The 26922-nt window shown below is 48.0% G+C and overlaps 2 long non-coding RNA genes across 76 annotated transcripts in view; one reads left to right on the forward strand and one right to left on the reverse strand.

Annotated features, from left to right (window-relative positions):
- LOC124109479 (uncharacterized) overlaps positions 1-15054 on the forward strand; it is a 61141-nt gene extending 46087 nt beyond the window's left edge. For 19 of the 36 annotated variants that reach the window (XR_009224452.1, XR_009224424.1, XR_009224419.1 and 16 more), the window contains 4 exons: positions 272-2005; positions 6892-7103; positions 7546-9279; positions 14167-14604. This is a non-coding gene — a long non-coding RNA (uncharacterized LOC124109479). Of the gene's footprint in view, positions 1-268; positions 2006-4933; positions 5072-6891; positions 7104-7542; positions 9280-12206; positions 12345-14166; positions 14605-14817 lie in introns of those variants that run through there. The other 17 variants (XR_009224463.1, XR_009224461.1, XR_009224458.1 and 14 more) reach the window with 17 other exon arrangements.
- Positions 15055-15076: 22 nt separating this feature from the next.
- The window catches only part of LOC124109403 (uncharacterized), a 61175-nt gene continuing 49329 nt past the window's right edge, over positions 15077-26922 (reverse strand). For 25 of the 40 annotated variants that reach the window (XR_009224467.1, XR_009224499.1, XR_009224484.1 and 22 more), the window contains 3 exons: positions 23143-23262; positions 20875-22608; positions 15547-15984 (listed from right to left, as the gene is read on the reverse strand). This is a non-coding gene — a long non-coding RNA (uncharacterized LOC124109403). Of the gene's footprint in view, positions 15334-15546; positions 15985-17806; positions 17945-20874; positions 22612-23050; positions 23263-25083; positions 25222-26922 lie in introns of those variants that run through there. The other 15 variants (XR_009224517.1, XR_009224507.1, XR_009224513.1 and 12 more) reach the window with 14 other exon arrangements.

Consider the following 26922-nt stretch of genomic DNA (forward strand, 5'->3'; position numbering starts at 1 on the left):
GTACACCTGTCCAAGGGCTGTGGCCTGTCCTGCCAGTGCCTAGCCATTGGGCACTGTGTGGGGGGTGGGGGGGGCGCGGGGGTTAGGGGTGTAGGTTGCTCATCTCTTGCAGGAAGATGCTGCTGCCTGGTATTGCAGCAGTCAATGGGCTGCCTAGTCAACCTCAGCCCCTGATGAGTGCAGACCCAGTAGCCAGGCACAACTGTCATTGCATGACCAGCTCTCCTGGAGCTAGCTGCTGCCTGCACACAAAATTTCCTCTTCCCAGCAGGTGGCGGCAGCAACAACACAGGAAACAGACGCCCTGGCTCAGGTTCCTGTTCTCCCAAAAGAGCTGCCCCTGGCCATGGCTTCTGGGAATTCAGCGCCTCCTCGCGCTGGGCACCTAGGCCCAGGGAGACCTCCCTGGATTGCCCCTTAGTGGGTCCCTCCGCTCCAGTCCAAGCAGCTCCTATGGAGGCCCCGCCCCACGACTTCCTCTGACACCAGCTCCTGCCCACTGCTAGTCCCCTCAGGTCCCTGGCTCTCCGGGTTCTTTGCTGAGAGCGCGCCAGAGCCCAGGTCTCCCTCAGGACCCTGGGAGAAGGCCAGGAGGCCCAGAGGGCAGCCCAAGCCGCTTGGAACTCGCTCCTTGAAACACAGATCCTCCCCCACAGCGAGGCCTCCTGGGAAGGAGGCTTGAGTGGCGCAGGGCGTCTTGAAACTGGTTCCGCACGGTGGCGGTAGAGCTCCAGCTATGGCCAGCAGCCCTGGGCCTGAGCGCGCCTCTCCCGCCCTGGCTGTCTGAAAAAACGCCACCCAGACAAAGGCACCAGGCAACATGGCCGCCCTGTCCTTTGCCCAGTTCTGAGGAAGCAGCTCCCGATGCTGCTTTTGCTTTTTCAGTATTTGTGGCGTTTGGTTCACGATGTTTGCCTCTGTCGTGATTCTGCCCGAGACAGGCTTTGCCGTGTTGCCCAGGACCAGCTGGAAATCGTGGTGCCAGTGCAGCAGCTTCCAGCTCCTCTCTCCTGTTGTTTTCCATCTGAACTCTGACCAAGGCCTGAGTGCCATCCTCCCCTGGGCCTCCCCTCTCTCTGGTGGAACGTTCAGGGAGGCCCTGCTCATTCAGTCTGTTCTGAGTTGAACTGCACCCAGTCTTCCTCCCTCTGTAGTTTGTGAGTGCTCAGACCAGGTGAGAGAAATGACACGGTTCGGTTTGTTTTTTACTCTTTTTAGGACACAAGAAGTTGGGAATCCAACGTGTCAATATGTATGTCTTCCAGAGAGCCAATGTGCACATGGTGATGTGTCTTAGTCTAGGTTCTGTTGCCATAACAAAAATACCTGAAGCTGAGTATTTTGTAAGAAATGGACATTTCCTGTCCTCATGGTTGTGGAGATGGGAAATCTAAGAATAGGACCTCAGTGTCTGCTGAGCCGTTGGTGGGGGTCTTCTTGCTTAATCATAATGTGGAAGAGGCCAGCACAGAGAGACAGAGGAAGCTTCTTGGAGACACCTGGCTTTTATAGCAGAGTCACTCCCCACAAAACCTATGAATCCATGAGTGGACTGATCAGTGCCTGTGCATGAGGGCAGAGTTCTCATGAGCCAGTGACCTCCCAGAAATACTTCAGTTCCCGTTCACACATAATTTTGGGATTAACTTTCCGACAATGGGTTTCCAGGGCACAACCATTGAAACCATACTATGAAGTGACTTTTAAAGTTGAATGAAAATCGCTAGCATCATCTACTTTTCTAAAGTGGCCTTAAAAAACGAGTCTGTCACAAGGAGAGAGAGAGGAAGCTTCTTCGAGACACCTGACTGGTGTCCTCCAGCCTGGATGTTGGTTTATTTTCAAGTTTCCCCTTTAGATTTCAGGCAGAGAATGTTGAGGTAGGGGACTTGGTGTTGTGGTATTCATGTATTTTATGTCCTCTAGGCTGTGGTGAATGCAGACATGGGAAGAAGTGGTCACGTGGAAAGTGAGTTCAAAAAGAGAGAGAGAACATGAAAATGGGGTGAGTTGGTTTTTTTTTTTTTTAATGTGGTCCTTGGATATAACCCAGGACTCTGTTCATTAGATCTCACGTTGATATGCAATGGAACCCAAAAGAAATTTTTTACCAGGGGAGCAAGTTTTCTGAGATTGAGCAAAATGCAAGGCAGCCGTAGTTTCTGGAGTGTTTCTCCTCTGGCCATTTTATTTATTTATTTCTTCCAATTGGAGGGGCACAAGTGGAGCACCTAGAGGGAAGTCTGGTTAGGGAAACATTTTCATTGGGTCCCATCCCATGTGCATTTAATGCATGACAGCCCTAGCAGTAAGGCAGGGAGGGCCAGTACCAGGTCCGATGGTCCAAGATACAAGCTGGGCTTAGCAACCTCCTTGTGGAGGGCCACGCAGGACCAAAGCACAAAGGTATAGTCTTGTAGGAAGTGATCCGTGAGGGACACTAGGATTGATTACACAGGTGCCACCTGAGCTGGCCTATCGGGCTTTTCTCACTGAGCTGAGAGGACAGTGACATCACAAACGGGCATTGTGTGTCTTGCTCCAAGGTGAGGGACAAGAGGCTAGTGCCCCCAGAAACCTGCAGTAGCCTGTGAGAGGGTTTGTCTGTTCCAGTCCACACAGCTTCCTACCAAGGCCCTGCCTTGTGACTTCCTATGACACCATCTCCTGGCTGCTGCTGCTTCCCTGGGGGCCCCTGGTCCTGTGGGTTCTTTGGGAAGAGACAGCCATTGATCAGGTTTCTCTTAGGGCCCTGGGAGAATGTTTGGAAATCCAGATTGCACCCAAGCCTCTTGTAACTCCCTACACAATTCAGTTTCTCCGAGCTAACACCAAGAGCAGATAAATAATAATGTCAATTGTTTTTGACTCTATTTCTAACATATGTGCTAACTTTGAAAAAACACATCAGTATGTATGTGTCTTACAAAGTTGATAGGCATATCTGTCATGCATCTTAGGCATATGTGTATGTATGTAAATATATATATATATATATATATTTTTTTTTTTTTCTTTTTTCGATAAGACTATTGGGTGGTGACTGTTTTAAAAAGAATCAAATTTCACTAAGTGCCCTGGCACTTTCCTGTGTTCCTGACAGCCTGGGTGGCTGAGGCAGGATTGGCGAACTTGTTACAACTTAGCAATACCCTTAGATAACTTAGAGAGATCCTGTACCGAAATAAAAAATAATAATCATTTTAAGAAAAGGATTAGACGTTTCTCTCCATGGTTAAGCACCCCTGTGATCAATGCCCGATACCAAAGCCAAAAAAAAAAAAAAAAAAAAAAAAAAGAAAAGAAAAGAAAAAGTTTATTTGGCTCAAGTTTCTGAAGACAGGAGTGTCCACGAACATGGTCTGGGGATCTCCTTGACCATTGGTGAGGGTCTTTGGGCTAAATCCTAACATAGAAGAGGCCATCATGAGGCCAGACAGAGCTGTCCCGCTGGAGAGAATTGACTTTGGTAGCAAAGTCACTCTCCTAAGGAAACTTATGAATCCTTGAATGGACTGATCTGTGTATGAAGGGTGAGTCCGGTAGAGCCAGTCACCTCCCAAAGTGCCTCCAAATATGATCAACCTGTAATTCAGGGATTCAAGTTTCAACACAGGAATTCCAGGGGACACACACCGCACTATTAGAGATAGGTCATGCTGTCATTTCAGTGTTTGTTCGATGCTGTGATTTCCATCAAAACCACTAAGACGCCGGGTGTGGTGGTCCTCTCCTGTAATTCCAGCAGCTATGGATTTCACTTTTCTTCTTTAGGCTTCAAAGGTGGTAAAAAGGGTGTAGTACAGATAACAGTAATGAGAGTTTATGCGCACCAACTCCTTAAAGCTGTGGTAAACAGCCACCAGCTCCAAACAATAATATAAGCATTAATTCAATTTTATTGCAGATTTTTCTTTCGAGTGAGACTAATTCTACACAAATGTAAGTGTAGATCGATCATCAGGCATAGAAAGAATCCAAAAAAGTACTGGGTCCCCTGGAAGATTGCCTGAAGGTGCTTTTCTTTCTCTTGGCACATGCTTATGTTTTGACTCCTTGTCAAATATCATTCTTTTTTTAAATTTTAATTTTTTTAGTTGTTGATAGAACTTTATTTGTATTTATGTATAAGTGGTACAGAGAGTCTAAACGAGTGCCTCACATGTGCTAGACAAGCGCTTTACCGCGGAGCCACCACCCGGGTCCCCTCAAATATCATTCTTCAGTTCACTAAAGAGAAGGGCTTTGTGGCCCACACTTATACTCCCAGCAACATGAGAGGCTAAGACAGGAGTATGGCAAGCTAGAGGCCAGAGTGAGGCCCTAAGCAAGATAGCAAGTCCCTGTGTAAGAATAAAAAGTAATCTTTGAGGTGGAGCAGTGGTACTGGGTATGTTGCTTAGTGGTTCAGCATCCCTGTGTTCAATCATCCCTAAAAAAAATAAATAAATAAAAACCAAGAAATATAAAGAACCGAGGGTAAATTACTGTTGAAGGGGGAAAAAAAAAAAAAAACAGCAAATGATGATTCTGTAAGCCAGTTGATAAATTATTTATGGCCAAAAAATATACATAAAATGCACAGATACAACACCATAGAGTCACTGTAAATGGTAGAAGTGTATTTCATGCCATGGGAAAATGTTATGTTTTATGGGAAGAAAATGATGGAAATGGATGCAAAAGTCTAAGTATCACACCATCCTCGGATTGCTCATGAGAAGTTATTGCCACCAATCTAGTTCACAAGACACCAAACCAAAGGAATGCTGGAGTCCCCGCTGGCCTTGGAGCATGGCCAGGTCACTGACCACCTGGGTTGGTGACTGGTTGGCCACAGAAGATCTCCTCTAGCTTCAGCAGCTTCCTCAGTTGTCTGCTTTCATCCCAGGGATTTTTCCTCTGATGGCTGTTTGCTGTTTGTGATCTGCAGAGTCGGTAACACTGAGCTGCACTCCAATGGGCCAGATCCTGTGGAAATGAAGTTCCACCCGCACAGGTGTCCTCAGGAAGGAGGAGTAGATTCAGGCTTCTGATGAAACCTGAAAGCAGTCCTGTGCTGGAGACCAAGGTAGGAAGGCCTCAAGTTGGAGGCCAGTCTGGCCAACATGGAAACTCCGGTCTCAAAATTAAGAAATGAAAAAGTTTTTGAAGATCCTAATCCAAATCCCCAAATAAAAAGGCAACTTGGAATCCTAGCGGTGGCTCCACAGGTTGATTCGGGAGGATTTCCAGTTGAAAGCCAGCCTCAGCAAGGGCAAGTTGAGGGACTAAGCAAATCAGTGAGAGCCTGTCTCTAAATAAATTACAAAATAGGGATGCGGATGTTGCTCAGTGCTTAAATGCCCCTGAATTCAATGCCTGGTACCAAAAAAAAAAAAAAAAAAAAAAAAAACAGACTGGACAGCTTGTTCCTTCTCTGAGGGCAAAAGACAAGGGAGCCAGGTTTCCTTAGCCTTTTTCTCTGGGCAGCGTTTTTTCAGACAGGAAGGGCGGGAGAAGGGCTCCCAGGATGAGTCCTGGTAGCCATGTCTGCAGCTCTACTGCCATCGTGCGGAAACAGTTTCAAGAAGACACCCAGCGCCATTCATGCCTCCTTCCCAGGAGGCCTTGCTGTTGGGCAGATCGGACAGGCAGGGAGTTGGAAGATCCTTGGGCTGCCATCTGGGCCTCCTTGCCTTCTCCTAGGGCCCTGAGGGAGACCTGGGCAGTGGCGCTCCCTCACCATAGAACCTGCAGAGCAGGGGGCCCAGAGCTGACTAGCAGCAGCCAGGAATTGCTCTCACAGGAAGTCGTGGGGCGGGGCCTCGTTGCTCAACTGTGTGGACTTCACCTGAGGGACACTGTGCAAAGGGTAATGCAGGCCCTTGTGGATACTGTTTCCTTGTTCAGGTCCCTTGGAGCAAGATATAGCAGTCCCTTATGTGAAGTCACCATGCTGTTGTGCTCGGATCCCTTAGCCCCCAGGTGGAGCCCAAAGGACATGTCAGTTTTGGGTGGCATAGGGCAGCATCAGAAGTGTGTCCAGTTGTTTGCAGGCAGGCCTAATTGTCTGGAGGCTAGGGTGGTCTGAAGAGAAGGGCAGAGAAGAATTGGAAGAACTTGCAGTGCAGCCGATCTGCTAAAGACAAGCACCAAGAACGCTTATGTTTGCAAAGCTGTTATTTGGTGGAGCCTATGCAAAAATTCACTTAAAATGCATCAAGGATCTCCTCATGAAAACCACACGGACAGCATTTGAAAGACAAATGTAGGCCTACATGTTGCTGTCCATGGATGTGGCAATGTTGTCTTGAAAACACTGCTGAAAGCAGAAATGAGAGAAGAATGACTGGATGGTCAGGAAGTCATCTCCTTTTGCTTCCAAGGGAGTGACCAACAATAGGAAGAGGCAGCTCACAGAATAAGAGAAAAAAGTTGCAATTACCTGGGAACATTCTCACACTCAGAATTTTTGAGGAAACTGGGCTTCGCAACCTCTTTGTATCGCCAGGCTGAGACAAAGCAGAAATGCAGAGTCTGGGTGCAGAACCTGGATAATGATGGACACCAGGAATGTGCACACAGGTACCACCAGAACAGACCTGACCTTGATGTTCTCAACACTGTGAGGAGGGATCCCCGTGCCATTGCACAGTGACATCAAGAAAGTGCATGTTCCTTCTTGTTCCAAGGGGAACAACACAAGGCTGGTACCCTCAAGAGACTGCATTAGCCTTTTTCCCGGTTTTTTTTTTTTTTTCTTTCTTTCTTTTCTTTTTTTTGACAGAGTATAGAGGTGGTTTATTTTACTGAGTTGGAAAGTTTTCGTGTTTATTAATCCGAATGTTATAATGAATGACCCCTTCCCAGATAATTAACACTTTGCATTTTAAACGTTTATTTCTGTAGGACATCTTCTATCATTGGAAGCAGAAGGCACGAGGGAAAAGATAGTCGTCCACCTCCCCTTGAGGGCTCACATCCAGCAGTCGATGGGGCGCCCCAGGATCCACAAGCAGCTTATAGTAGGTGACAGAAACCTGTTCTTCTGGGCTCAGTAATTGCAAGGAAGGGCACTTCTCAGTAGCTGGTGAGTCACAGAAAGCCTCACAGCCCTGCAGGTGAGTAACAGAGGGCGCTCCCAGGTCAGCTGCTCAGTGGGGCCTGGGCCCCCATAGCTGAATACACTGGAAATGCCCTATTATGGGGTTCGGAGAGCAACAGGCTGCCCTTCTAAGAGGGACTTTGGCCCGCAGGGACCTTAGGACCTTCCAGTGCCCGCAGGTAGCCCAGTACACCTGTCCAAGGGCTGTGGCCTGTCCTGCCAGTGCCTAGCCATTGGGCACTGTGTGGGGGGTGGGGGGGGCGCGGGGGTTAGGGGTGTAGGTTGCTCATCTCTTGCAGGAAGATGCTGCTGCCTGGTATTGCAGCAGTCAATGGGCTGCCTAGTCAACCTCAGCCCCTGATGAGTGCAGACCCAGTAGCCAGGCACAACTGTCATTGCATGACCAGCTCTCCTGGAGCTAGCTGCTGCCTGCACACAAAATTTCCTCTTCCCAGCAGGTGGCGGCAGCAACAACACAGGAAACAGACGCCCTGGCTCAGGTTCCTGTTCTCCCAAAAGAGCTGCCCCTGGCCATGGCTTCTGGGAATTCAGCGCCTCCTCGCGCTGGGCACCTAGGCCCAGGGAGACCTCCCTGGATTGCCCCTTAGTGGGTCCCTCCGCTCCAGTCCAAGCAGCTCCTATGGAGGCCCCGCCCCACGACTTCCTCTGACACCAGCTCCTGCCCACTGCTAGTCCCCTCAGGTCCCTGGCTCTCCGGGTTCTTTGCTGAGAGCGCGCCAGAGCCCAGGTCTCCCTCAGGACCCTGGGAGAAGGCCAGGAGGCCCAGAGGGCAGCCCAAGCCGCTTGGAACTCGCTCCTTGAAACACAGATCCTCCCCCACAGCGAGGCCTCCTGGGAAGGAGGCTTGAGTGGCGCAGGGCGTCTTGAAACTGGTTCCGCACGGTGGCGGTAGAGCTCCAGCTATGGCCAGCAGCCCTGGGCCTGAGCGCGCCTCTCCCGCCCTGGCTGTCTGAAAAAACGCCACCCAGACAAAGGCACCAGGCAACATGGCCGCCCTGTCCTTTGCCCAGTTCTGAGGAAGCAGCTCCCGATGCTGCTTTTGCTTTTTCAGTATTTGTGGCGTTTGGTTCACGATGTTTGCCTCTGTCGTGATTCTGCCCGAGACAGGCTTTGCCGTGTTGCCCAGGACCAGCTGGAAATCGTGGTGCCAGTGCAGCAGCTTCCAGCTCCTCTCTCCTGTTGTTTTCCATCTGAACTCTGACCAAGGCCTGAGTGCCATCCTCCCCTGGGCCTCCCCTCTCTCTGGTGGAACGTTCAGGGAGGCCCTGCTCATTCAGTCTGTTCTGAGTTGAACTGCACCCAGTCTTCCTCCCTCTGTAGTTTGTGAGTGCTCAGACCAGGTGAGAGAAATGACACGGTTCGGTTTGTTTTTTACTCTTTTTAGGACACAAGAAGTTGGGAATCCAACGTGTCAATATGTATGTCTTCCAGAGAGCCAATGTGCACATGGTGATGTGTCTTAGTCTAGGTTCTGTTGCCATAACAAAAATACCTGAAGCTGAGTATTTTGTAAGAAATGGACATTTCCTGTCCTCATGGTTGTGGAGATGGGAAATCTAAGAATAGGACCTCAGTGTCTGCTGAGCCGTTGGTGGGGGTCTTCTTGCTTAATCATAATGTGGAAGAGGCCAGCACAGAGAGACAGAGGAAGCTTCTTGGAGACACCTGGCTTTTATAGCAGAGTCACTCCCCACAAAACCTATGAATCCATGAGTGGACTGATCAGTGCCTGTGCATGAGGGCAGAGTTCTCATGAGCCAGTGACCTCCCAGAAATACTTCAGTTCCCGTTCACACATAATTTTGGGATTAACTTTCCGACAATGGGTTTCCAGGGCACAACCATTGAAACCATACTATGAAGTGACTTTTAAAGTTGAATGAAAATCGCTAGCATCATCTACTTTTCTAAAGTGGCCTTAAAAAACGAGTCTGTCACAAGGAGAGAGAGAGGAAGCTTCTTCGAGACACCTGACTGGTGTCCTCCAGCCTGGATGTTGGTTTATTTTCAAGTTTCCCCTTTAGATTTCAGGCAGAGAATGTTGAGGTAGGGGACTTGGTGTTGTGGTATTCATGTATTTTATGTCCTCTAGGCTGTGGTGAATGCAGACATGGGAAGAAGTGGTCACGTGGAAAGTGAGTTCAAAAAGAGAGAGAGAACATGAAAATGGGGTGAGTTGGTTTTTTTTTTTTTTAATGTGGTCCTTGGATATAACCCAGGACTCTGTTCATTAGATCTCACGTTGATATGCAATGGAACCCAAAAGAAATTTTTTACCAGGGGAGCAAGTTTTCTGAGATTGAGCAAAATGCAAGGCAGCCGTAGTTTCTGGAGTGTTTCTCCTCTGGCCATTTTATTTATTTATTTCTTCCAATTGGAGGGGCACAAGTGGAGCACCTAGAGGGAAGTCTGGTTAGGGAAACATTTTCATTGGGTCCCATCCCATGTGCATTTAATGCATGACAGCCCTAGCAGTAAGGCAGGGAGGGCCAGTACCAGGTCCGATGGTCCAAGATACAAGCTGGGCTTAGCAACCTCCTTGTGGAGGGCCACGCAGGACCAAAGCACAAAGGTATAGTCTTGTAGGAAGTGATCCGTGAGGGACACTAGGATTGATTACACAGGTGCCACCTGAGCTGGCCTATCGGGCTTTTCTCACTGAGCTGAGAGGACAGTGACATCACAAACGGGCATTGTGTGTCTTGCTCCAAGGTGAGGGACAAGAGGCTAGTGCCCCCAGAAACCTGCAGTAGCCTGTGAGAGGGTTTGTCTGTTCCAGTCCACACAGCTTCCTACCAAGGCCCTGCCTTGTGACTTCCTATGACACCATCTCCTGGCTGCTGCTGCTTCCCTGGGGGCCCCTGGTCCTGTGGGTTCTTTGGGAAGAGACAGCCATTGATCAGGTTTCTCTTAGGGCCCTGGGAGAATGTTTGGAAATCCAGATTGCACCCAAGCCTCTTGTAACTCCCTACACAATTCAGTTTCTCCGAGCTAACACCAAGAGCAGATAAATAATAATGTCAATTGTTTTTGACTCTATTTCTAACATATGTGCTAACTTTGAAAAAACACATCAGTATGTATGTGTCTTACAAAGTTGATAGGCATATCTGTCATGCATCTTAGGCATATGTGTATGTATGTAAATATATATATATATATATATATTTTTTTTTTTTTCTTTTTTCGATAAGACTATTGGGTGGTGACTGTTTTAAAAAGAATCAAATTTCACTAAGTGCCCTGGCACTTTCCTGTGTTCCTGACAGCCTGGGTGGCTGAGGCAGGATTGGCGAACTTGTTACAACTTAGCAATACCCTTAGATAACTTAGAGAGATCCTGTACCGAAATAAAAAATAATAATCATTTTAAGAAAAGGATTAGACGTTTCTCTCCATGGTTAAGCACCCCTGTGATCAATGCCCGATACCAAAGCCAAAAAAAAAAAAAAAAAAAAAAAAAGAAAAGAAAAGAAAAAGTTTATTTGGCTCAAGTTTCTGAAGACAGGAGTGTCCACGAACATGGTCTGGGGATCTCCTTGACCATTGGTGAGGGTCTTTGGGCTAAATCCTAACATAGAAGAGGCCATCATGAGGCCAGACAGAGCTGTCCCGCTGGAGAGAATTGACTTTGGTAGCAAAGTCACTCTCCTAAGGAAACTTATGAATCCTTGAATGGACTGATCTGTGTATGAAGGGTGAGTCCGGTAGAGCCAGTCACCTCCCAAAGTGCCTCCAAATATGATCAACCTGTAATTCAGGGATTCAAGTTTCAACACAGGAATTCCAGGGGACACACACCGCACTATTAGAGATAGGTCATGCTGTCATTTCAGTGTTTGTTCGATGCTGTGATTTCCATCAAAACCACTAAGACGCCGGGTGTGGTGGTCCTCTCCTGTAATTCCAGCAGCTATGGATTTCACTTTTCTTCTTTAGGCTTCAAAGGTGGTAAAAAGGGTGTAGTACAGATAACAGTAATGAGAGTTTATGCGCACCAACTCCTTAAAGCTGTGGTAAACAGCCACCAGCTCCAAACAATAATATAAGCATTAATTCAATTTTATTGCAGATTTTTCTTTCGAGTGAGACTAATTCTACACAAATGTAAGTGTAGATCGATCATCAGGCATAGAAAGAATCCAAAAAAGTACTGGGTCCCCTGGAAGATTGCCTGAAGGTGCTTTTCTTTCTCTTGGCACATGCTTATGTTTTGACTCCTTGTCAAATATCATTCTTTTTTTAAATTTTAATTTTTTTAGTTGTTGATAGAACTTTATTTGTATTTATGTATAAGTGGTACAGAGAGTCTAAACGAGTGCCTCACATGTGCTAGACAAGCGCTTTACCGCGGAGCCACCACCCGGGTCCCCTCAAATATCATTCTTCAGTTCACTAAAGAGAAGGGCTTTGTGGCCCACACTTATACTCCCAGCAACATGAGAGGCTAAGACAGGAGTATGGCAAGCTAGAGGCCAGAGTGAGGCCCTAAGCAAGATAGCAAGTCCCTGTGTAAGAATAAAAAGTAATCTTTGAGGTGGAGCAGTGGTACTGGGTATGTTGCTTAGTGGTTCAGCATCCCTGTGTTCAATCATCCCTAAAAAAAATAAATAAATAAAAACCAAGAAATATAAAGAACCGAGGGTAAATTACTGTTGAAGGGGGAAAAAAAAAAAAAAACAGCAAATGATGATTCTGTAAGCCAGTTGATAAATTATTTATGGCCAAAAAATATACATAAAATGCACAGATACAACACCATAGAGTCACTGTAAATGGTAGAAGTGTATTTCATGCCATGGGAAAATGTTATGTTTTATGGGAAGAAAATGATGGAAATGGATGCAAAAGTCTAAGTATCACACCATCCTCGGATTGCTCATGAGAAGTTATTGCCACCAATCTAGTTCACAAGACACCAAACCAAAGGAATGCTGGAGTCCCCGCTGGCCTTGGAGCATGGCCAGGTCACTGACCACCTGGGTTGGTGACTGGTTGGCCACAGAAGATCTCCTCTAGCTTCAGCAGCTTCCTCAGTTGTCTGCTTTCATCCCAGGGATTTTTCCTCTGATGGCTGTTTGCTGTTTGTGATCTGCAGAGTCGGTAACACTGAGCTGCACTCCAATGGGCCAGATCCTGTGGAAATGAAGTTCCACCCGCACAGGTGTCCTCAGGAAGGAGGAGTAGATTCAGGCTTCTGATGAAACCTGAAAGCAGTCCTGTGCTGGAGACCAAGGTAGGAAGGCCTCAAGTTGGAGGCCAGTCTGGCCAACATGGAAACTCCGGTCTCAAAATTAAGAAATGAAAAAGTTTTTGAAGATCCTAATCCAAATCCCCAAATAAAAAGGCAACTTGGAATCCTAGCGGTGGCTCCACAGGTTGATTCGGGAGGATTTCCAGTTGAAAGCCAGCCTCAGCAAGGGCAAGTTGAGGGACTAAGCAAATCAGTGAGAGCCTGTCTCTAAATAAATTACAAAATAGGGATGCGGATGTTGCTCAGTGCTTAAATGCCCCTGAATTCAATGCCTGGTACCAAAAAAAAAAAAAAAAAAAAAAAAAAAACAGACTGGACAGCTTGTTCCTTCTCTGAGGGCAAAAGACAAGGGAGCCAGGTTTCCTTAGCCTTTTTCTCTGGGCAGCGTTTTTTCAGACAGGAAGGGCGGGAGAAGGGCTCCCAGGATGAGTCCTGGTAGCCATGTCTGCAGCTCTACTGCCATCGTGCGGAAACAGTTTCAAGAAGACACCCAGCGCCATTCATGCCTCCTTCCCAGGAGGCCTTGCTGTTGGGCAGATCGGACAGGCAGGGAGTTGGAAGATCCTTGGGCTGCCATCTGGGCCTCCTTGCCTTCTCCTAGGGCCCTGAGGGAGACCTGGGCAGTGGCGCTCCCTCACCATAGAACCTGCAGAGCAGGGGGCCCAGAGCTGACTAGCAGCAGCCAGGAATTGCTCTCACAGGAAGTCGTGGGGCGGGGCCTCGTTGCTCAACTGTGTGGACTTCACCTGAGGGACACTGTGCAAAGGGTAATGCAGGCCCTTGTGGATACTGTTTCCTTGTTCAGGTCCCTTGGAGCAAGATATAGCAGTCCCTTATGTGAAGTCACCATGCTGTTGTGCTCGGATCCCTTAGCCCCCAGGTGGAGCCCAAAGGACATGTCAGTTTTGGGTGGCATAGGGCAGCATCAGAAGTGTGTCCAGTTGTTTGCAGGCAGGCCTAATTGTCTGGAGGCTAGGGTGGTCTGAAGAGAAGGGCAGAGAAGAATTGGAAGAACTTGCAGTGCAGCCGATCTGCTAAAGACAAGCACCAAGAACGCTTATGTTTGCAAAGCTGTTATTTGGTGGAGCCTATGCAAAAATTCACTTAAAATGCATCAAGGATCTCCTCATGAAAACCACACGGACAGCATTTGAAAGACAAATGTAGGCCTACATGTTGCTGTCCATGGATGTGGCAATGTTGTCTTGAAAACACTGCTGAAAGCAGAAATGAGAGAAGAATGACTGGATGGTCAGGAAGTCATCTCCTTTTGCTTCCAAGGGAGTGACCAACAATAGGAAGAGGCAGCTCACAGAATAAGAGAAAAAAGTTGCAATTACCTGGGAACATTCTCACACTCAGAATTTTTGAGGAAACTGGGCTTCGCAACCTCTTTGTATCGCCAGGCTGAGACAAAGCAGAAATGCAGAGTCTGGGTGCAGAACCTGGATAATGATGGACACCAGGAATGTGCACACAGGTACCACCAGAACAGACCTGACCTTGATGTTCTCAACACTGTGAGGAGGGATCCCCGTGCCATTGCACAGTGACATCAAGAAAGTGCATGTTCCTTCTTGTTCCAAGGGGAACAACACAAGGCTGGTACCCTCAAGAGACTGCATTAGCCTTTTTCCCGGTTTTTTTTTTTTTTTCTTTCTTTCTTTTCTTTTTTTTGACAGAGTATAGAGGTGGTTTATTTTACTGAGTTGGAAAGTTTTCGTGTTTATTAATCCGAATGTTATAATGAATGACCCCTTCCCAGATAATTAACACTTTGCATTTTAAACGTTTATTTCTGTAGGACATCTTCTATCATTGGAAGCAGAAGGCACGAGGGAAAAGATAGTCGTCCACCTCCCCTTGAGGGCTCACATCCAGCAGTCGATGGGGCGCCCCAGGATCCACAAGCAGCTTATAGTAGGTGACAGAAACCTGTTCTTCTGGGCTCAGTAATTGCAAGGAAGGGCACTTCTCAGTAGCTGGTGAGTCACAGAAAGCCTCACAGCCCTGCAGGTGAGTAACAGAGGGCGCTCCCAGGTCAGCTGCTCAGTGGGGCCTGGGCCCCCATAGCTGAATACACTGGAAATGCCCTATTATGGGGTTCGGAGAGCAACAGGCTGCCCTTCTAAGAGGGACTTTGGCCCGCAGGGACCTTAGGACCTTCCAGTGCCCGCAGGTAGCCCAGTACACCTGTCCAAGGGCTGTGGCCTGTCCTGCCAGTGCCTAGCCATTGGGCACTGTGTGGGGGGTGGGGGGGGCGCGGGGGTTAGGGGTGTAGGTTGCTCATCTCTTGCAGGAAGATGCTGCTGCCTGGTATTGCAGCAGTCAATGGGCTGCCTAGTCAACCTCAGCCCCTGATGAGTGCAGACCCAGTAGCCAGGCACAACTGTCATTGCATGACCAGCTCTCCTGGAGCTAGCTGCTGCCTGCACACAAAATTTCCTCTTCCCAGCAGGTGGCGGCAGCAACAACACAGGAAACAGACGCCCTGGCTCAGGTTCCTGTTCTCCCAAAAGAGCTGCCCCTGGCCATGGCTTCTGGGAATTCAGCGCCTCCTCGCGCTGGGCACCTAGGCCCAGGGAGACCTCCCTGGATTGCCCCTTAGTGGGTCCCTCCGCTCCAGTCCAAGCAGCTCCTATGGAGGCCCCGCCCCACGACTTCCTCTGACACCAGCTCCTGCCCACTGCTAGTCCCCTGCAAAGAACCCGGAGAGCCAGGGACCTGAGGGGACTAGCAGTGGGCAGGAGCTGGTGTCAGAGGAAGTCGTGGGGCGGGGCCTCCATAGGAGCTGCTTGGACTGGAGCGGAGGGACCCACTAAGGGGCAATCCAGGGAGGTCTCCCTGGGCCTAGGTGCCCAGCGCGAGGAGGCGCTGAATTCCCAGAAGCCATGGCCAGGGGCAGCTCTTTTGGGAGAACAGGAACCTGAGCCAGGGCGTCTGTTTCCTGTGTTGTTGCTGCCGCCACCTGCTGGGAAGAGGAAATTTTGTGTGCAGGCAGCAGCTAGCTCCAGGAGAGCTGGTCATGCAATGACAGTTGTGCCTGGCTACTGGGTCTGCACTCATCAGGGGCTGAGGTTGACTAGGCAGCCCATTGACTGCTGCAATACCAGGCAGCAGCATCTTCCTGCAAGAGATGAGCAACCTACACCCCTAACCCCCGCGCCCCCCCCACCCCCCACACAGTGCCCAATGGCTAGGCACTGGCAGGACAGGCCACAGCCCTTGGACAGGTGTACTGGGCTACCTGCGGGCACTGGAAGGTCCTAAGGTCCCTGCGGGCCAAAGTCCCTCTTAGAAGGGCAGCCTGTTGCTCTCCGAACCCCATAATAGGGCATTTCCAGTGTATTCAGCTATGGGGGCCCAGGCCCCACTGAGCAGCTGACCTGGGAGCGCCCTCTGTTACTCACCTGCAGGGCTGTGAGGCTTTCTGTGACTCACCAGCTACTGAGAAGTGCCCTTCCTTGCAATTACTGAGCCCAGAAGAACAGGTTTCTGTCACCTACTATAAGCTGCTTGTGGATCCTGGGGCGCCCCATCGACTGCTGGATGTGAGCCCTCAAGGGGAGGTGGACGACTATCTTTTCCCTCGTGCCTTCTGCTTCCAATGATAGAAGATGTCCTACAGAAATAAACGTTTAAAATGCAAAGTGTTAATTATCTGGGAAGGGGTCATTCATTATAACATTCGGATTAATAAACACGAAAACTTTCCAACTCAGTAAAATAAACCACCTCTATACTCTGTCAAAAAAAAGAAAAGAAAGAAAGAAAAAAAAAAAAAAACCGGGAAAAAGGCTAATGCAGTCTCTTGAGGGTACCAGCCTTGTGTTGTTCCCCTTGGAACAAGAAGGAACATGCACTTTCTTGATGTCACTGTGCAATGGCACGGGGATCCCTCCTCACAGTGTTGAGAACATCAAGGTCAGGTCTGTTCTGGTGGTACCTGTGTGCACATTCCTGGTGTCCATCATTATCCAGGTTCTGCACCCAGACTCTGCATTTCTGCTTTGTCTCAGCCTGGCGATACAAAGAGGTTGCGAAGCCCAGTTTCCTCAAAAATTCTGAGTGTGAGAATGTTCCCAGGTAATTGCAACTTTTTTCTCTTATTCTGTGAGCTGCCTCTTCCTATTGTTGGTCACTCCCTTGGAAGCAAAAGGAGATGACTTCCTGACCATCCAGTCATTCTTCTCTCATTTCTGCTTTCAGCAGTGTTTTCAAGACAACATTGCCACATCCATGGACAGCAACATGTAGGCCTACATTTGTCTTTCAAATGCTGTCCGTGTGGTTTTCATGAGGAGATCCTTGATGCATTTTAAGTGAATTTTTGCATAGGCTCCACCAAATAACAGCTTTGCAAACATAAGCGTTCTTGGTGCTTGTCTTTAGCAGATCGGCTGCACTGCAAGTTCTTCCAATTCTTCTCTGCCCTTCTCTTCAGACCACCCTAGCCTCCAGACAATTAGGCCTGCCTGCAAACAACTGGACACACTTCTGATGCTGCCCTATGCCACCCAAAACTGACATGTCCTTTGGGCTCCACCTGGGGGCTAAGGGATCCGAGCACAACAGCATGGTGACTTCACATAAGGGACTGCTATATCTTGCTCCAAGGGACCTGAACAAGGAAACAGTATCCACAAGGGCCTGCATTACCCTTTGCACAGTGTCCCTCAGGTGAAGTCCACACAGTTGAGCAACGAGGCCCCGCCCCACGACTTCCTGTGAGAGCAATTCCTGGCTGCTGCTAGTCAGCTCTGGGCCCCCTGCTCTGCAGGTTCTATGGTGAGGGAGCGCCACTGCCCAGGTCTCCCTCAGGGCCCTAGGAGAAGGCAAGGAGGCCCAGATGGCAGCCCAAGGATCTTCCAACTCCCTGCCTGTCCGATCTGCCCAACAGCAAGGCCTCCTGGGAAGGAGGCATGAATGGCGCTGGGTGTCTTCTTGAAACTGTTTCCGCACGATGGCAGTAGAGCTGCAGACATGGCTACCAGGACTCATCCTGGGAGCCCTTCTCCCGCCCTTCCTGTCTGAAAAAACGCTGCCCAGAGAAAAAGGCTAAGGAAACCTGGCTCCCTTGTCTTTTGCCCTCAGAGAAGGAACAAGCTGTCCAGTCTGTTTTTTTTTTTTTTTTTTTTTTTTTTTTGGTACCAGGCATTGAATTCAGGGGCATTTAAGCACTGAGCAACATCCGCATCCCTATTTTGTAATTTATTTAGAGACAGGCTCTCACTGATTTGCTTAGTCCCTCAACTTGCCCTTGCTGAGGCTGGCTTTCAACTGGAAATCCTCCCGAATCAACCTGTGGAGCCACCGCTAGGATTCCAAGTTGCCTTTTTATTTGGGGATTTGGATTAGGATCTTCAAAAACTTTTTCATTTCTTAATTTTGAGACCGGAGTTTCCATGTTGGCCAGACTGGCCTCCAACTTGAGGCCTTCCTACCTTGGTCTCCAGCACAGGACTGCTTTCAGGTTTCATCAGAAGCCTGAATCTACTCCTCCTTCCTGAGGACACCTGTGCGGGTGGAACTTCATTTCCACAGGATCTGGCCCATTGGAGTGCAGCTCAGTGTTACCGACTCTGCAGATCACAAACAGCAAACAGCCATCAGAGGAAAAATCCCTGGGATGAAAGCAGACAACTGAGGAAGCTGCTGAAGCTAGAGGAGATCTTCTGTGGCCAACCAGTCACCAACCCAGGTGGTCAGTGACCTGGCCATGCTCCAAGGCCAGCGGGGACTCCAGCATTCCTTTGGTTTGGTGTCTTGTGAACTAGATTGGTGGCAATAACTTCTCATGAGCAATCCGAGGATGGTGTGATACTTAGACTTTTGCATCCATTTCCATCATTTTCTTCCCATAAAACATAACATTTTCCCATGGCATGAAATACACTTCTACCATTTACAGTGACTCTATGGTGTTGTATCTGTGCATTTTATGTATATTTTTTGGCCATAAATAATTTATCAACTGGCTTACAGAATCATCATTTGCTGTTTTTTTTTTTTTTTCCCCCTTCAACAGTAATTTACCCTCGGTTCTTTATATTTCTTGGTTTTTATTTATTTATTTTTTTTAGGGATGATTGAACACAGGGATGCTGAACCACTAAGCAACATACCCAGTACCACTGCTCCACCTCAAAGATTACTTTTTATTCTTACACAGGGACTTGCTATCTTGCTTAGGGCCTCACTCTGGCCTCTAGCTTGCCATACTCCTGTCTTAGCCTCTCATGTTGCTGGGAGTATAAGTGTGGGCCACAAAGCCCTTCTCTTTAGTGAACTGAAGAATGATATTTGAGGGGACCCGGGTGGTGGCTCCGCGGTAAAGCGCTTGTCTAGCACATGTGAGGCACTCGTTTAGACTCTCTGTACCACTTATACATAAATACAAATAAAGTTCTATCAACAACTAAAAAAATTAAAATTTAAAAAAAGAATGATATTTGACAAGGAGTCAAAACATAAGCATGTGCCAAGAGAAAGAAAAGCACCTTCAGGCAATCTTCCAGGGGACCCAGTACTTTTTTGGATTCTTTCTATGCCTGATGATCGATCTACACTTACATTTGTGTAGAATTAGTCTCACTCGAAAGAAAAATCTGCAATAAAATTGAATTAATGCTTATATTATTGTTTGGAGCTGGTGGCTGTTTACCACAGCTTTAAGGAGTTGGTGCGCATAAACTCTCATTACTGTTATCTGTACTACACCCTTTTTACCACCTTTGAAGCCTAAAGAAGAAAAGTGAAATCCATAGCTGCTGGAATTACAGGAGAGGACCACCACACCCGGCGTCTTAGTGGTTTTGATGGAAATCACAGCATCGAACAAACACTGAAATGACAGCATGACCTATCTCTAATAGTGCGGTGTGTGTCCCCTGGAATTCCTGTGTTGAAACTTGAATCCCTGAATTACAGGTTGATCATATTTGGAGGCACTTTGGGAGGTGACTGGCTCTACCGGACTCACCCTTCATACACAGATCAGTCCATTCAAGGATTCATAAGTTTCCTTAGGAGAGTGACTTTGCTACCAAAGTCAATTCTCTCCAGCGGGACAGCTCTGTCTGGCCTCATGATGGCCTCTTCTATGTTAGGATTTAGCCCAAAGACCCTCACCAATGGTCAAGGAGATCCCCAGACCATGTTCGTGGACACTCCTGTCTTCAGAAACTTGAGCCAAATAAACTTTTTCTTTTCTTTTCTTTTTTTTTTTTTTTTTTTTTTTTTTGGCTTTGGTATCGGGCATTGATCACAGGGGTGCTTAACCATGGAGAGAAACGTCTAATCCTTTTCTTAAAATGATTATTATTTTTTATTTCGGTACAGGATCTCTCTAAGTTATCTAAGGGTATTGCTAAGTTGTAACAAGTTCGCCAATCCTGCCTCAGCCACCCAGGCTGTCAGGAACACAGGAAAGTGCCAGGGCACTTAGTGAAATTTGATTCTTTTTAAAACAGTCACCACCCAATAGTCTTAACAAAAAAAAAAAAAAAAAAAAATATATATATATATATATATATATTTACATACATACACATATGCCTAAGATGCATGACAGATATGCCTATCAACTTTGTAAGACACATACATACTGATGTGTTTTTTCAAAGTTAGCACATATGTTAGAAATAGAGTCAAAAACAATTGACATTATTATTTATCTGCTCTTGGTGTTAGCTCGGAGAAACTGAATTGTGTAGGGAGTTACAAGAGGCTTGGGTGCAATCTGGATTTCCAAACATTCTCCCAGGGCCCTAAGAGAAACCTGATCAATGGCTGTCTCTTCCCAAAGAACCCACAGGACCAGGGGCCCCCAGGGAAGCAGCAGCAGCCAGGAGATGGTGTCATAGGAAGTCACAAGGCAGGGCCTTGGTAGGAAGCTGTGTGGACTGGAACAGACAAACCCTCTCACAGGCTACTGCAGGTTTCTGGGGGCACTAGCCTCTTGTCCCTCACCTTGGAGCAAGACACACAATGCCCGTTTGTGATGTCACTGTCCTCTCAGCTCAGTGAGAAAAGCCCGATAGGCCAGCTCAGGTGGCACCTGTGTAATCAATCCTAGTGTCCCTCACGGATCACTTCCTACAAGACTATACCTTTGTGCTTTGGTCCTGCGTGGCCCTCCACAAGGAGGTTGCTAAGCCCAGCTTGTATCTTGGACCATCGGACCTGGTACTGGCCCTCCCTGCCTTACTGCTAGGGCTGTCATGCATTAAATGCACATGGGATGGGACCCAATGAAAATGTTTCCCTAACCAGACTTCCCTCTAGGTGCTCCACTTGTGCCCCTCCAATTGGAAGAAATAAATAAATAAAATGGCCAGAGGAGAAACACTCCAGAAACTACGGCTGCCTTGCATTTTGCTCAATCTCAGAAAACTTGCTCCCCTGGTAAAAAATTTCTTTTGGGTTCCATTGCATATCAACGTGAGATCTAATGAACAGAGTCCTGGGTTATATCCAAGGACCACATTAAAAAAAAAAAAAACCAACTCACCCCATTTTCATGTTCTCTCTCTCTTTTTGAACTCACTTTCCACGTGACCACTTCTTCCCATGTCTGCATTCACCACAGCCTAGAGGACATAAAATACATGAATACCACAACACCAAGTCCCCTACCTCAACATTCTCTGCCTGAAATCTAAAGGGGAAACTTGAAAATAAACCAACATCCAGGCTGGAGGACACCAGTCAGGTGTCTCGAAGAAGCTTCCTCTCTCTCTCCTTGTGACAGACTCGTTTTTTAAGGCCACTTTAGAAAAGTAGATGATGCTAGCGATTTTCATTCAACTTTAAAAGTCACTTCATAGTATGGTTTCAATGGTTGTGCCCTGGAAACCCATTGTCGGAAAGTTAATCCCAAAATTATGTGTGAACGGGAACTGAAGTATTTCTGGGAGGTCACTGGCTCATGAGAACTCTGCCCTCATGCACAGGCACTGATCAGTCCACTCATGGATTCATAGGTTTTGTGGGGAGTGACTCTGCTATAAAAGCCAGGTGTCTCCAAGAAGCTTCCTCTGTCTCTCTGTGCTGGCCTCTTCCACATTATGATTAAGCAAGAAGACCCCCACCAACGGCTCAGCAGACACTGAGGTCCTATTCTTAGATTTCCCATCTCCACAACCATGAGGACAGGAAATGTCCATTTCTTACAAAATACTCAGCTTCAGGTATTTTTGTTATGGCAACAGAACCTAGACTAAGACACATCACCATGTGCACATTGGCTCTCTGGAAGACATACATATTGACACGTTGGATTCCCAACTTCTTGTGTCCTAAAAAGAGTAAAAAACAAACCGAACCGTGTCATTTCTCTCACCTGGTCTGAGCACTCACAAACTACAGAGGGAGGAAGACTGGGTGCAGTTCAACTCAGAACAGACTGAATGAGCAGGGCCTCCCTGAACGTTCCACCAGAGAGAGGGGAGGCCCAGGGGAGGATGGCACTCAGGCCTTGGTCAGAGTTCAGATGGAAAACAACAGGAGAGAGGAGCTGGAAGCTGCTGCACTGGCACCACGATTTCCAGCTGGTCCTGGGCAACACGGCAAAGCCTGTCTCGGGCAGAATCACGACAGAGGCAAACATCGTGAACCAAACGCCACAAATACTGAAAAAGCAAAAGCAGCATCGGGAGCTGCTTCCTCAGAACTGGGCAAAGGACAGGGCGGCCATGTTGCCTGGTGCCTTTGTCTGGGTGGCGTTTTTTCAGACAGCCAGGGCGGGAGAGGCGCGCTCAGGCCCAGGGCTGCTGGCCATAGCTGGAGCTCTACCGCCACCGTGCGGAACCAGTTTCAAGACGCCCTGCGCCACTCAAGCCTCCTTCCCAGGAGGCCTCGCTGTGGGGGAGGATCTGTGTTTCAAGGAGCGAGTTCCAAGCGGCTTGGGCTGCCCTCTGGGCCTCCTGGCCTTCTCCCAGGGTCCTGAGGGAGACCTGGGCTCTGGCGCGCTCTCAGCAAAGAACCCGGAGAGCCAGGGACCTGAGGGGACTAGCAGTGGGCAGGAGCTGGTGTCAGAGGAAGTCGTGGGGCGGGGCCTCCATAGGAGCTGCTTGGACTGGAGCGGAGGGACCCACTAAGGGGCAATCCAGGGAGGTCTCCCTGGGCCTAGGTGCCCAGCGCGAGGAGGCGCTGAATTCCCAGAAGCCATGGCCAGGGGCAGCTCTTTTGGGAGAACAGGAACCTGAGCCAGGGCGTCTGTTTCCTGTGTTGTTGCTGCCGCCACCTGCTGGGAAGAGGAAATTTTGTGTGCAGGCAGCAGCTAGCTCCAGGAGAGCTGGTCATGCAATGACAGTTGTGCCTGGCTACTGGGTCTGCACTCATCAGGGGCTGAGGTTGACTAGGCAGCCCATTGACTGCTGCAATACCAGGCAGCAGCATCTTCCTGCAAGAGATGAGCAACCTACACCCCTAACCCCCGCGCCCCCCCCACCCCCCACACAGTGCCCAATGGCTAGGCACTGGCAGGACAGGCCACAGCCCTTGGACAGGTGTACTGGGCTACCTGCGGGCACTGGAAGGTCCTAAGGTCCCTGCGGGCCAAAGTCCCTCTTAGAAGGGCAGCCTGTTGCTCTCCGAACCCCATAATAGGGCATTTCCAGTGTATTCAGCTATGGGGGCCCAGGCCCCACTGAGCAGCTGACCTGGGAGCGCCCTCTGTTACTCACCTGCAGGGCTGTGAGGCTTTCTGTGACTCACCAGCTACTGAGAAGTGCCCTTCCTTGCAATTACTGAGCCCAGAAGAACAGGTTTCTGTCACCTACTATAAGCTGCTTGTGGATCCTGGGGCGCCCCATCGACTGCTGGATGTGAGCCCTCAAGGGGAGGTGGACGACTATCTTTTCCCTCGTGCCTTCTGCTTCCAATGATAGAAGATGTCCTACAGAAATAAACGTTTAAAATGCAAAGTGTTAATTATCTGGGAAGGGGTCATTCATTATAACATTCGGATTAATAAACACGAAAACTTTCCAACTCAGTAAAATAAACCACCTCTATACTCTGTCAAAAAAAAGAAAAGAAAGAAAGAAAAAAAAAAAAAAACCGGGAAAAAGGCTAATGCAGTCTCTTGAGGGTACCAGCCTTGTGTTGTTCCCCTTGGAACAAGAAGGAACATGCACTTTCTTGATGTCACTGTGCAATGGCACGGGGATCCCTCCTCACAGTGTTGAGAACATCAAGGTCAGGTCTGTTCTGGTGGTACCTGTGTGCACATTCCTGGTGTCCATCATTATCCAGGTTCTGCACCCAGACTCTGCATTTCTGCTTTGTCTCAGCCTGGCGATACAAAGAGGTTGCGAAGCCCAGTTTCCTCAAAAATTCTGAGTGTGAGAATGTTCCCAGGTAATTGCAACTTTTTTCTCTTATTCTGTGAGCTGCCTCTTCCTATTGTTGGTCACTCCCTTGGAAGCAAAAGGAGATGACTTCCTGACCATCCAGTCATTCTTCTCTCATTTCTGCTTTCAGCAGTGTTTTCAAGACAACATTGCCACATCCATGGACAGCAACATGTAGGCCTACATTTGTCTTTCAAATGCTGTCCGTGTGGTTTTCATGAGGAGATCCTTGATGCATTTTAAGTGAATTTTTGCATAGGCTCCACCAAATAACAGCTTTGCAAACATAAGCGTTCTTGGTGCTTGTCTTTAGCAGATCGGCTGCACTGCAAGTTCTTCCAATTCTTCTCTGCCCTTCTCTTCAGACCACCCTAGCCTCCAGACAATTAGGCCTGCCTGCAAACAACTGGACACACTTCTGATGCTGCCCTATGCCACCCAAAACTGACATGTCCTTTGGGCTCCACCTGGGGGCTAAGGGATCCGAGCACAACAGCATGGTGACTTCACATAAGGGACTGCTATATCTTGCTCCAAGGGACCTGAACAAGGAAACAGTATCCACAAGGGCCTGCATTACCCTTTGCACAGTGTCCCTCAGGTGAAGTCCACACAGTTGAGCAACGAGGCCCCGCCCCACGACTTCCTGTGAGAGCAATTCCTGGCTGCTGCTAGTCAGCTCTGGGCCCCCTGCTCTGCAGGTTCTATGGTGAGGGAGCGCCACTGCCCAGGTCTCCCTCAGGGCCCTAGGAGAAGGCAAGGAGGCCCAGATGGCAGCCCAAGGATCTTCCAACTCCCTGCCTGTCCGATCTGCCCAACAGCAAGGCCTCCTGGGAAGGAGGCATGAATGGCGCTGGGTGTCTTCTTGAAACTGTTTCCGCACGATGGCAGTAGAGCTGCAGACATGGCTACCAGGACTCATCCTGGGAGCCCTTCTCCCGCCCTTCCTGTCTGAAAAAACGCTGCCCAGAGAAAAAGGCTAAGGAAACCTGGCTCCCTTGTCTTTTGCCCTCAGAGAAGGAACAAGCTGTCCAGTCTGTTTTTTTTTTTTTTTTTTTTTTTTTTTGGTACCAGGCATTGAATTCAGGGGCATTTAAGCACTGAGCAACATCCGCATCCCTATTTTGTAATTTATTTAGAGACAGGCTCTCACTGATTTGCTTAGTCCCTCAACTTGCCCTTGCTGAGGCTGGCTTTCAACTGGAAATCCTCCCGAATCAACCTGTGGAGCCACCGCTAGGATTCCAAGTTGCCTTTTTATTTGGGGATTTGGATTAGGATCTTCAAAAACTTTTTCATTTCTTAATTTTGAGACCGGAGTTTCCATGTTGGCCAGACTGGCCTCCAACTTGAGGCCTTCCTACCTTGGTCTCCAGCACAGGACTGCTTTCAGGTTTCATCAGAAGCCTGAATCTACTCCTCCTTCCTGAGGACACCTGTGCGGGTGGAACTTCATTTCCACAGGATCTGGCCCATTGGAGTGCAGCTCAGTGTTACCGACTCTGCAGATCACAAACAGCAAACAGCCATCAGAGGAAAAATCCCTGGGATGAAAGCAGACAACTGAGGAAGCTGCTGAAGCTAGAGGAGATCTTCTGTGGCCAACCAGTCACCAACCCAGGTGGTCAGTGACCTGGCCATGCTCCAAGGCCAGCGGGGACTCCAGCATTCCTTTGGTTTGGTGTCTTGTGAACTAGATTGGTGGCAATAACTTCTCATGAGCAATCCGAGGATGGTGTGATACTTAGACTTTTGCATCCATTTCCATCATTTTCTTCCCATAAAACATAACATTTTCCCATGGCATGAAATACACTTCTACCATTTACAGTGACTCTATGGTGTTGTATCTGTGCATTTTATGTATATTTTTTGGCCATAAATAATTTATCAACTGGCTTACAGAATCATCATTTGCTGTTTTTTTTTTTTTTTCCCCCTTCAACAGTAATTTACCCTCGGTTCTTTATATTTCTTGGTTTTTATTTATTTATTTTTTTTAGGGATGATTGAACACAGGGATGCTGAACCACTAAGCAACATACCCAGTACCACTGCTCCACCTCAAAGATTACTTTTTATTCTTACACAGGGACTTGCTATCTTGCTTAGGGCCTCACTCTGGCCTCTAGCTTGCCATACTCCTGTCTTAGCCTCTCATGTTGCTGGGAGTATAAGTGTGGGCCACAAAGCCCTTCTCTTTAGTGAACTGAAGAATGATATTTGAGGGGACCCGGGTGGTGGCTCCGCGGTAAAGCGCTTGTCTAGCACATGTGAGGCACTCGTTTAGACTCTCTGTACCACTTATACATAAATACAAATAAAGTTCTATCAACAACTAAAAAAATTAAAATTTAAAAAAAGAATGATATTTGACAAGGAGTCAAAACATAAGCATGTGCCAAGAGAAAGAAAAGCACCTTCAGGCAATCTTCCAGGGGACCCAGTACTTTTTTGGATTCTTTCTATGCCTGATGATCGATCTACACTTACATTTGTGTAGAATTAGTCTCACTCGAAAGAAAAATCTGCAATAAAATTGAATTAATGCTTATATTATTGTTTGGAGCTGGTGGCTGTTTACCACAGCTTTAAGGAGTTGGTGCGCATAAACTCTCATTACTGTTATCTGTACTACACCCTTTTTACCACCTTTGAAGCCTAAAGAAGAAAAGTGAAATCCATAGCTGCTGGAATTACAGGAGAGGACCACCACACCCGGCGTCTTAGTGGTTTTGATGGAAATCACAGCATCGAACAAACACTGAAATGACAGCATGACCTATCTCTAATAGTGCGGTGTGTGTCCCCTGGAATTCCTGTGTTGAAACTTGAATCCCTGAATTACAGGTTGATCATATTTGGAGGCACTTTGGGAGGTGACTGGCTCTACCGGACTCACCCTTCATACACAGATCAGTCCATTCAAGGATTCATAAGTTTCCTTAGGAGAGTGACTTTGCTACCAAAGTCAATTCTCTCCAGCGGGACAGCTCTGTCTGGCCTCATGATGGCCTCTTCTATGTTAGGATTTAGCCCAAAGACCCTCACCAATGGTCAAGGAGATCCCCAGACCATGTTCGTGGACACTCCTGTCTTCAGAAACTTGAGCCAAATAAACTTTTTCTTTTCTTTTCTTTTTTTTTTTTTTTTTTTTTTTTTTGGCTTTGGTATCGGGCATTGATCACAGGGGTGCTTAACCA

This window comes from Marmota monax, unplaced genomic scaffold (assembly GCF_021218885.2).
Source record: "Marmota monax isolate L192 unplaced genomic scaffold, Marmota_monax_Labrador192_F-V1.1 WCK01_AAM20220418_F8-fsc00054, whole genome shotgun sequence".
Lineage (NCBI taxonomy): Eukaryota > Metazoa > Chordata > Mammalia > Rodentia > Sciuridae > Marmota > Marmota monax.